Below are 10,744 nucleotides of genomic sequence, written 5' to 3'. Positions count from 1 at the left end.
AGGAACACAAGCACGCAAGAAGCTTATGATACTCCGTAAAATGCCTGAGCGCTCCGTGCTCTCCGTGAGGTTTGCTCTGCCCGTCCTTCTCTCCCAGCTTTTATGTCCCAGCAGAGGCTGGGTTTCACAGAATCACAGAAGCACAGAATGGTTGGGGTTGGCAGGGACCTCTGTGGGTCACCCAGCCCAACCCCCTGCCCAAGCAGGGTCACTCAGAGCAGGCTGCACAGGACCTTGTCCAGGCGGGGCTGGAATATCTCCAGAGAAGGAGACTCCACAGCCTCCCTGGGCAGCCTGGGCCAGGGCTCCGGCACCCTCAGAGGGAAGAAGTTCTTCCTCATGTTCAGACGGAACTTCCTCTGCTCCAGTTTGTGCCCGTTGCCCCTTGTCCTGTCGCTGGGCACCACTGGCAGAGGTGACACCGTGTGTGGTTGGGGTGGGGAGAGCTGCTGGTGCCAGAGCCGCAGCCACCTCTGCACACCCACGCACAGAACCCATGCACACCCCTGCACACCCGTGCACACCCACGGCTGTGTCAGAGCCCTGCGGAGCTCCCCGCGAGCTGCTGGGGAGGGCAGGAGGGCCCTGTGCTCGCTGCCTTGGGCAGCTGGGACCAGGTCTCCCACCATGCCCTGCGGACCAGCAAAGCCGTGTGGCTCCGGCACGCTGAAAGGCAAAAGGGTCTCCTGGCTCTGCGTAACCAAACCAAAAGATGTGAAACAGTGAGAGAAAGACTTGGCAAGTTTCGGCAAGACTGGAGAGTTACAAAACTCCTGTAAACGCCAACCGACATAGAATAACCTCTAGAGAGTTACCCGCTGTCTGATTATGAAATCACTTTTTGCAGCAGAACTGCTAAACCTGGAGATGATAATCTTTCTTTCAACTTTTGCTGGGCGTGGTGTGCGTTGCTCTAACGGCTGTGGCACGAATGGGTCGACAGGACAAGGGGCAATGGACACGAACTGGAGCATGGGGAGTTCCATCTGAACCCGAGGAAGAACTTCTTCCCTCTGAGGGTGACGGAGCCCTGGCCCAGGCTGCCCAGGGAGGCTGTGGAGTCTCCTTCTCTGGAGATATTCCAGCCCCGCCTGGACAAGGTCCTGTGCAGCCTGCTGTGGGTGACCCTGCTTGGGCAGGGGGTTGGGCTGGGTGGCCCACAGAGGTCTCTGCCAACCCCTGCCATGCTGTGACCCGGTGATTTTGTTGTTTACTCCCGGATACCTTCGAACCGACACTGCTGTGCACTGCGCTTGTTCCCTTCCAGCAACCCAAAGCTCCATCCCTTCAGTTCACAGAGCAGTAGTTACCTGCCAAGACGGGGTAGGGTTCTTCTTCAGAAGCAGCAAATTCTTTCCAAGCCAGAAATGTGACTTTCGCATGTAAGCGAGTCTAAAATTAGTGATTGCTGCCTGTGCAGGAAGGAAATTGTAAAAGAACAGCCACACACTATCAGCAGCCCAAACGTGAGCTGGGGAAGGTGGTTTTTTTTTCAACGTCCACATCCTGAGACTCGCGCTGCCCGTACCGCCTGAAGTACCCAACCCTGTGAGGGAAAACTCTTGTCTGGTCGGCAGGTGAGGTGGAAAGCCTGGCCTGACATTTCAGGTACATTCTGGCTGAATTCCCAGCCCTGCTCACTCGCTCCAGGACAGATACCTGCAAATATATCTGCAGTTGGAGGGGGCACAGCTCCTCTCCTGCTCCGCAGCTCCCCGCATGCAGCAGTGAAACGTTGCCCCGCTCTCCCCGTGCACGCGTGCTCCATCCACCGCAAAGCTCCCATGGACTCCTCGGGCGCCGAAGGAGGTGTTTGTCCTTTGCGTGGGTGCATGGATCACAGAATCCCAGGGTAGCACAGGTTGGCAGGGACCTCTGTGGGTCACCCAGCCCAACCCCCTGCCCAAGCAGGGTCACCCAGAGCCGGCTGCACAGCACCGCGGCCAGGCGGGGCTGGAATATCTCCAGAGAAGGAGACTCCACAGCCTCCCTGGGCAGCCTGGGCCAGGGCTCCGTCACCCTCAGAGGGAAGAAGTTCTTCCTCGTGTTCAGCTGGAACTTCCCATGCTCCAGTTTGTGCCCGTTGCCCCTTCATGTGCCTGGTAGATATGGACGGGTTACTGGGGAAAATGCAAGGAGGAGAGCACGTATATACCTATATATTTCAACTGAATGGTTCTGTTCTGTTCTAATGTACAATACAGTTCCCCCTCTCCGTCCCTTCTAACCCGTACGGACAGTGCTTGTGTCTACCAGCAGTGTAGAAGAGGTGACAGGCTTGTTCTGGGGTGGATCCCCACGACCCTCGCCCCCGCCAAGGAGTTCCTCATCGGGTGAATCAACCGGTGCGTGAAGACAGCAGGAATTTTTATAATGGTCCAACATCCCAATGCCACGTTGTGTCCTTGGTTTCCGATTCTTTACTTGTCAGATGTGCTCTTCGCTCTGCTTTGCCCTCGGAAAGCCCTCTGCGTCCCACCTGTGCCTGCTTTCCACCAAGTGTGGTACTTTGGGATGCAAACCAGCATCCTGAGTGACGGGAATTGAGTGATATGCGTGCAAGCCCGACACCGAGAGCCTCGTACAGGCAACGCTGGAATATGTGGGTGGCCCAGTGTTTTGAATCCAGTCACGATGTCGTTCTCGGTACACTTATTTTCATATCTTAGGGTTTGCTCCCTCCCTCAAATATTTCATGCTTTCTGATTGCTGATATTGGTATTTTCTAAACCTATTTCTAAGTTTGGTGATAGTGCCGAATGAGTAACACGGAGAAAGCCGCTGCTGTGGAAGCTGGAGGGGGGAAGCTTGCACAAGGCAGGTTTTTTGGGGTGCAGAAGTGGTGACCCCATGTCTGTTGATGTACAAGGCAGGTTTTTTGGGGTGCAGAAGTGGTGACCCCATGTCTGTTGATGTACAGGGGTGGTGGCCCCACGTCCTTTGATGTACAGTGGTGGTGGCCCCGTGTCCCTTGATGTACAGGCCCCACATCCTTTGATGTACAGTGGTGGTGGCCCCGTGTCCCTTGTACAGGGGTGGTGGCCCCATGTCTGTAGATGTACAGGGGTGGTGGCCCCACGTCTGTTGATGTACAGGGGTGGAGGCCCCGTGTCCCCTGAGCTCGGTGTCCCTGCTCAGAGGCAGCTGGCGGCCCGCAGAGATGTCCCACACCAGCCCGGGGAAGAGCTCAGCAAGAGGAGCGTTGGTGCGAGCCAGCAGCTGCCCACACATCCAAGTGTAATGGAATCCAACAGCAAAGCAGAAGACCTCCTGACCCAGAGGGATGCTCCATGACGCCGTGTCCCATGGCTTTTCACAGCTCGAACACGACCTCAGTGAAAGGATCTTTTTATACAAGTGGAAGGAGACAAGACATTAAAAAGCAGTAAGAAATCGGGTGTAGACTCTGCAAAGCTTCAGCAGGCTCAGAGGACAGCAGAGCCATTCAGTGCCTGCTCTTATCTCCGTCCCGTCAGCGCAGGGTGTATCGGGTGTGAGCTCGTCATCGCGCTCGGGCGCCAGCCCTCAGCTCTGCCGGAGGAGACGCCGACAGGTCAGAGACACTCTCCCTTTGGCTCTTTTTACTTACTATCCCCTTCAAAAACGATGCTTGAAAATTAATTAAATGAAACACATAATAAATACGTAATAAACAAACTTAACACGTAATAAATTACGCATTAAATATGCATCCATAGCTACAATTGAAAATCAGTTCTGCTGCTGCTCTGCTACCATTGCCGTGCTTTCTGCAGGAGGGCGTAGCACGGGTTCTGGTTGAGTGTTTGAAGCGCCGGAGAGCTGAGTTTTACCCTCAGCTGAGTCACGGGCTGGCTGCGTGACCTTGGCCAAGTCGCTTTGCCTCCGTTTCTTATCCACAGAGTCTGAACAGCAACGATTACTACCTCCAGTAAAGCCTAAAGTCCAAAAGCACCGTGTAGCGTCTGGAAACAGGAACAGTACGAGAACGTGAAGATAGTAGAAGCGTTGTCTGAGCCATCATTTCTACTCTGCATGTGCGTTTGCCAGACTGCTCCGTGCTGGAAGGTTTGTAAGCATTTGGCTGTCCCTAAATCATGGAAGAGGTTTAGTGGCGGATAAATACGCTGCAGAGACTAGAACCGGATTAAAAGCTTTCATGTTTCACAAAGCTAAAGAACAGCAGCAGAACTCGGGGGATTTCTGACGGCAGAGACAAAAGATCAAAGCCCAGGTGGTGACCAACGTCTGCAAGCAAAGCTGCAAATAAATGCCTGGATCAGCAAAAGCCTTCTGAAAACGCGGCAACGGAGCAATGACTGCAGATGACACGGCCACGCGGTGAAAGTAGGAATACTCATAACAAACTATGCTCTTTGGTAGAGCCTCTTGCATCCCTTCGCCTTCAGGAGGATGAACTTTAAGAGGGAAGATGAGGCATTCTTCACGGGGTGGCAGGGCTGCGCGCGGCAGCAGAGACTGAAACCAAACCTGCGTTTCGTAGAAGAGGATGTGAGAAGTGAGGCTGCGGTTTGCGTCTTGACTGGCTTCACTGAACGTCGGCTTCACTGAACGTCAAATCCCATGAACACAGCGGGAGAGGGGTCTGGGTAAGAGATCTAAGCAAGCATTGAGCACAATGATTAGAAAACAAACTAGAGAAGTGCTCTGTTAAAGGAGATTGCAGGATTGCTACCTACCAAACCAGCCAAGTCTTTCCTGAACAGAGATGCATTAATTGAACAGGCTGCCTGGGGTGGTGGTGGAGTCCCCACCCCTGGAGGGGTTCAAAAAACGTATAGACGTGGCACTTCAGGACATGGTTTAGCAGGCATGGTGGTGTTGGGTGGACAGCTGGACTTGATGATCTCAGAATCACAGAATCACAGAATAGTAGGGGTTGGAAGCGACCTCTGTGGGTCACCCAGTCCAACCCTCCTGCTGAAGCAGGGTCACCCAGAGCAGGCTGCACAGGACTGTGTCCAGGAGAGTCTTGAATATCTCCAGAGAAGGAGACTCCACAGCCTCCCTGGGCAGCCTGGGCCAGGGCTCTGTCACCCTTAGAGGGAAGAAGTTCTTCCTCATCTTCAGCTGGAACTGCCCATGCTCCAGTTTGTGCCCATTGCCCCTTGTCCTGTCGCTGGGCACCACTGGAAAGAGTCTGGCCCCATCCTCCTGACCCCCACCCTGCAGATATTTATAAGCATTTCTAAGGTCCCCTCGCAGCCTTCTCTTCTTCAGGCTGAACAAGCCCAGCTCCCTCAGCCTCTCCTCGTAGGAGAGATGCTCCAGTCCCCTCACCATGATCTTGGAGGTCTTTTCCAATCTTAATGATTCTGTGATTCTATGATTCTATATTCTATGATTCTATGATTCTATGATTCTATGATTCTGTGATTCTAATCTTGCCACAAGAATATTAGAAAAGCCCACAATTCTTCACCTTGTACAGGATGCAGAGTGACGCCGTGTCTCACACACCATCTATGTGATTGCTAGAATGGCACTGCTGGACCCGTGCTTTCCCCGTGAATTCAGCCTTCCTTGGCTCGCTTACGCACTGGGGAGGAGACGGAGCAATTGCATTTCCAGCACTCGGCAACTGGTTTCATCCAGCTGGGGTAAGGCAAATTCAACGGGCATCGCCGGCATGCGCAGCGAGTGTACAACGAGAGAGCCAGCGGACAGACTCCCCGCGGTGTTGAAGATGGACAAACATGCAGTCAGTTATTGCCCGTTCCACCGCTGCAGCGGTAACTGCAATATTGCTGCAGTGCCCTGGACCAACGCTCCACTGCCCGGCTTGCAAGGAACCGGACATCTGAGCAGCTGAAAGCCATGAAAGAAGCTGAAGCAAGAAAGGCAGCAGAAATGAGCAGATGGAGCTCAGTTCCTGGAAGCGGAGCTGCATCAGCTTGGTCCGTGGTTTGACATTCAGCAACCGAGCTGCTCCTACCAGCCTGAGCAGTTGTGACCCCTCAACCACGTCTAGTGGTCCCGCCTCTTCCATGGCACTGACGTGAGTTGCAGTCCTGCACAGAAAATTGGATGAAAGAACTGACCGTAAAACCAAATAACACCACCCGTGATTTGGTTTTGTTTATTCCTCTATTCAACACTGAGTTAATGTCACCTTCTTTCAGCTTCTCAGGCCTTGGTGTGGGTGCTGTGTGCTGGGATGGTGACCACAGAGGGCTGCCATGCAGCTTGTTGGTGTTCCTCAGTGTGTTGGTGTTCCTCAGCGTGTTGGTGTTCCTCAGCACGTTGGTGTTCCTCAGCGTGTTGGTGTTTCTCAGCACATTGGTGTTCCTCAGCGCGTTGATGTTTCTCAGCACGTTGGTGTTCCTCAGCGTGTTGGTGTTTCTCAGCACATTGGTTGTGCTCAGTGCGTTGGTGTTCCTGGCTCTGCCTGCTCCAGAAGTCCCTGTCCTCAGCCATCCATGGTGCCCCTGCTACAGAGAAGGCTCTTCCCTGCTGCCCTGGCTATCAGCTACTGAAATCAGCAGCCAAAGCTCAGCGCTGAAGAACAGGAGACCTTCTCATCCACAGGGAAAGTAGCCGATGATGGAAGGTTGGCAGCATCGCAAAAACCCACAGAATAAATATGAAATTGCAACCAAATGTGACCACAGTTTTGACAGTAAGCTCAACGCAGTGTTCGTGGCATGGCCAGAGACCTCTCATCTAGTGCAGCATTGCTGCACGGCTTTGCCTGTGTGGTCCCTGGTACAATCAGATCTGGAAACCGTACTCTCTGCTGGAACCTCATCACCAAAACCAGAGCGAGAAACCAGCAGATATTCAGAGAAATTAAAAAAAAGAGCAAACTGGTCGTAGTGACCCTTCTACTGGGTAAGAGATGCCAGTCTGAAAGCAGTCCATGAACCTCTGAGGTCTTCGAGCAGGCAGAAAATACATCTGGGATTTTTTTAATAATTGTTTGTCTCTGCTGGCACAAGAAATCGGAATGATGTTGAACACCAACTGAAGACACGACATCGTGGCACGCCTTTGAAAGCGCGGGGATGCAAACACCATCGCAACAGCTCTTCCTGAGCCGGACGAGACAAGGTGGTAAAATCAAGAGCGTGTTAAGGAGGAGATACGTTAAATAAACAAACCCTGCTACTTCCTGACTGACCACCGGTGACCAGCCCAGCAGGGTTTTGGGTGTGCTCACAGCCTCTCCCGTGGGTTTTGAAGCCCCCAGTAACTCCCGGTGATCTGCCCCACTCTTACCACTTCGGCGCTGGTGACTCGCCGCCATTCCTTCGCAGTTCTGCGCTGAGGTTATTTCCAGACCCGCGACCTGACAAAACCGGAGAGTGTCGGGGCTGCAGGTGCTGATTTCGCTTTTGAGTTTGAACGCTGCTTCCTCCAGTAATCTCTGTAACGCTGGTGCGCGCCTGTTCCCAGCCGGGATCCAGCCTTCTGCCATCGCCGGCTGCAACCTCCACTGATTCCCGTTACAGAGCTTGGACAAGAGGCAGCTTCTCACCTTTTGAAACCTCACATTTTTGGATAGCAGACTTTTTCCTCAAGAAGCCAGTGGACACAACGACTAAATAAGCCATTCCTGGTCTTTGGGGTTGGTTTTATTTTTTTTTTTTGCTTTGCTTTAGAAGTCTCCTTTGAGGTGTATTTTTGACCCCAGATAAATGATTTCATCTTTCACTTCCAGAAGCTGAGCGTGAATTGCCGTGACAGCGTACATTCAGATTTCGTGACATCATTTACATCCATCTTATTTTCACTATCTGCAAGGAAAGCCCCTGTTTTTCACTCTTTTTCCATATTCCAGCGTTGGTCGCGTTACGAGGGTGGGTTGAAGCAGGAAGCGCCTTGCCCTCGGTACGCTGGGGGCATCTACCAGCGGGGAGTCCTTCCAGCCCCGTGTCCCTGGGAGCTGCGCAGAAGCGAGAGGCGAGGTGACAGCGGGCACCCACCTGCACCTCATGTCCCACGGGTGGGAGAAGCTCTGCCTGCCTCCATCGCCGCGACCACCGGCATCTGCTGTGGGTGGCGAAGGTCTGCTCGGAGCCGGGTTGCAGTCCTCCTCCCGCGGCCAGCTCCACCCGAGGCAGCCGGTGTTCCACTCCCGGCTCCGCGTTGGCGCGTGCCCAACCGGTCGCACGGGCTTCACCCCGGCGAGCCAGGCTACCGGGAGAGCGTGGCTGCTGCCGGGGGTCTCGGGCAGCACAGCTTCATCTGAGGTGAAGCCCCTCACACTGCTGCTGTGGACAACATCTTCTGACAGCCCCTTCCTTCTTTGGTGCCGGTGCCCCTCGGGAGCTGGCCGCCGTCACCGCCGAACATCACACCTTCGTGTGTCAGCTGCTGCTGGTGCTTTCCCGAGCTGCGTTTTCAGACTCGCAGACACCTCCTCCTCCTCTCAGAGAACTGATGACTCCGTACTTTCCTTGACATCACCCCCTGCCTGGCTGGCACCCCGTCCTCTCGGCTCCGGCGGCAGGACCTGGTGCCGCGGCTCTCCTGCTGCAGCCGAGCACAAGGACGAGGTTCTGGAGAGACGTCCGACCGCGGACACGCTGCTCGCTTCACGACCCGTAAGTACCGCGTGCCTTCTCCCGGAGCTTTGTGCTCAGCACGAGCCAGCAAAGAAAGGATCGTACGACCTCGGTGCTAAAGAATAAGCAAAGAGAAAAGAGAAAGCAACTGCGTTTGGGGGAAGGCGGCGGATCGGTGGTTTTCAGTTTAGCTTCCTGTCACCAGGACACAAAACTGATCACCTGGACTGCCCGACGGGCATCGCCCCTCGACTGTGTGCCCGATGGGTAAAATACTGCTCAGGCTGAGCACATCACGCAACGGCTGCTGCCGTGTTTTTTCCACGGAGAGGTAGGTAGACGCAGCGAGGGGTAGCGATGAGCGAGGCCTCGGTTAGAAACACGCGGTGAGACTCCATACAAGCTCCTAACGGCGTCGTGGTTTGAACTGGTGGGAGTCCTGGGCTGGCAGAGCGTAGCCCGAGCCCGTGCTGGCGAGCAGCACCACGAGGAGTGAAAATGCAGGGAGTGAAAGAAGCCGGAGGGGAAACGAGCCATATGCTCAAAGAGAAACTGTGGATATTTGGGGTTTTGTAGGATACCGACCTGCGCAGTTCGCACGGGGTGCTTTAATGAACTTTGTCAGCTCTTGAGAAAGAAACTCAAACGTTACACCAGGCTTTGGAGAGGGGTGAAGCGGGCTGGAGGTTCAGCTGCAAAGCTCCGGGCTCTTGGAGGCTGCAGACTTAGCGCTTCCTCTGCCCGTTCCTGCGAGCGTCCGCCCCGAAACGCCTCGGCCACGCTTTCCAAGCTGGAAAAAGTGAATGACGCCAGGGAGACGCTGTCAGGAACAGGGGGTTTGTGGTGTCGACGCCCAGAAAAGAGAAGGACCAGCAGCCACGAGGCGCTTTCTCATTCAAAGCTCCTCTGAAAATGGCGGGGGCTGGTGGGAGCGCTGAGAAAAAAACAAAAAAAAATGTGAGAAAGGCTGAAACCCGTTGCAGAGGTGGTGGGAGGGGCAGTGGGGTGCTGGGGGGAGCCCCTTCCGGGGGGCTGGGGGGCAGCGGCCGGTCCCCTCGGGGGTTCACACGCTCTTTCTGCTAATCTCGTCCTTTTCTCACAGCCAGGCTTGCTGCCGGTGAGGTTTCCTCTGTGGGGAGCCGGCTGCCTGCTCTGGGGTGCTGCCTGCTCTGGGGTGCTGCCTGTCCCTGGGTGCTGCCTGCTCTGGGGTGCTGCCTGTCCCTGGGTGCTGCCTGCTCTGGGGTGCTGCCTGCCCTGGGGTGCTGCCTGTCCCTGGGTGCTGCCTGCTCTGGGGTGCTGCCTATCCCGGGGTGATGCCTGTCCCTGGGTGCTGCCTGCTCTGGGGTGCTGCCTGCTCTGGGGTGCTGCCTGTCCCGGGGTGCTGCCTGCCCTGGGATCCTGCCTTGGGATGCTGCCTGTCCCGGGATGCTGCTTGCCCCAGGATGCTGCATGCCCCTGGGATCCTGCCCCTGGATGCTGTCCCGGGATGCTCCCTGCCCGGGATGCTCCCTGCCCCAGGACACTGCCCCGGGATGCTTCCTGCCCCTGGATGCTCCCTGTCCTGGGATTCTCCCTGCCCGGGATGCTCCCTGCCCCAGGACCCTGCCCCGGGATGCTCCCTGCCCCTAGATGTTCCCTGTCCTGGGATGCTCCCTGCCCTGGGATGCTCCCTGCCCGGGATGCTCCCTGCCCCTGGATGCTCCCTGTCCCGGGATGCTCCCTGCCCTGGGGTGCTCCCTGCCCCCCGGGGTGCAGCCACCTAAGGGAGCGCAGCGCTGCAGGGCCGTCCGCTGGACATAACGCCGAGCCTTTCCTTCTCACGGTGAGATCTCACCAAATAACCGGGGCTCGGCAGCGCTGGTGGGGGCTGCAGAACTCGGGCCGGGGGGCACGGGGGGCTGTGGTCACCCAGCTCCCAGTGCCGGAGGTTGCTGGGCCTGGGGCAGCTGGAGCCGGCGGTGGGAAGTTTCCCTAAAAATGGAGCTGGAGCTCTTAGCGATGCGTAAGCCACCGCGCAGCTTGGGCGCAAAGAGCGGGTTTTTCTAGGGGAAATGGAACGGTGAGAACTGTTCCTCCTCCCGCCGGCGCTGGTCGGGTTCGGTGGAAGACCCTTAGGTCAGGCGCTCGCTCTGCGTCGAGGTTTTTTAGGGAGAAGTGGGGGCCAGGGCGTAAAAAGTTGGTTAAAAGCGAATTACGGAGTTTTTGTCCTTTACAAGCGATTTAATTTAAGAACGGGA

The sequence above is a fragment of the Opisthocomus hoazin genome, chromosome 6, assembly GCF_030867145.1.
Source record: "Opisthocomus hoazin isolate bOpiHoa1 chromosome 6, bOpiHoa1.hap1, whole genome shotgun sequence".
In the NCBI taxonomy this organism is placed as follows: Eukaryota; Metazoa; Chordata; class Aves; order Opisthocomiformes; family Opisthocomidae; genus Opisthocomus; species Opisthocomus hoazin.
Note: the sequence above shows the minus strand (reverse complement) of the source record.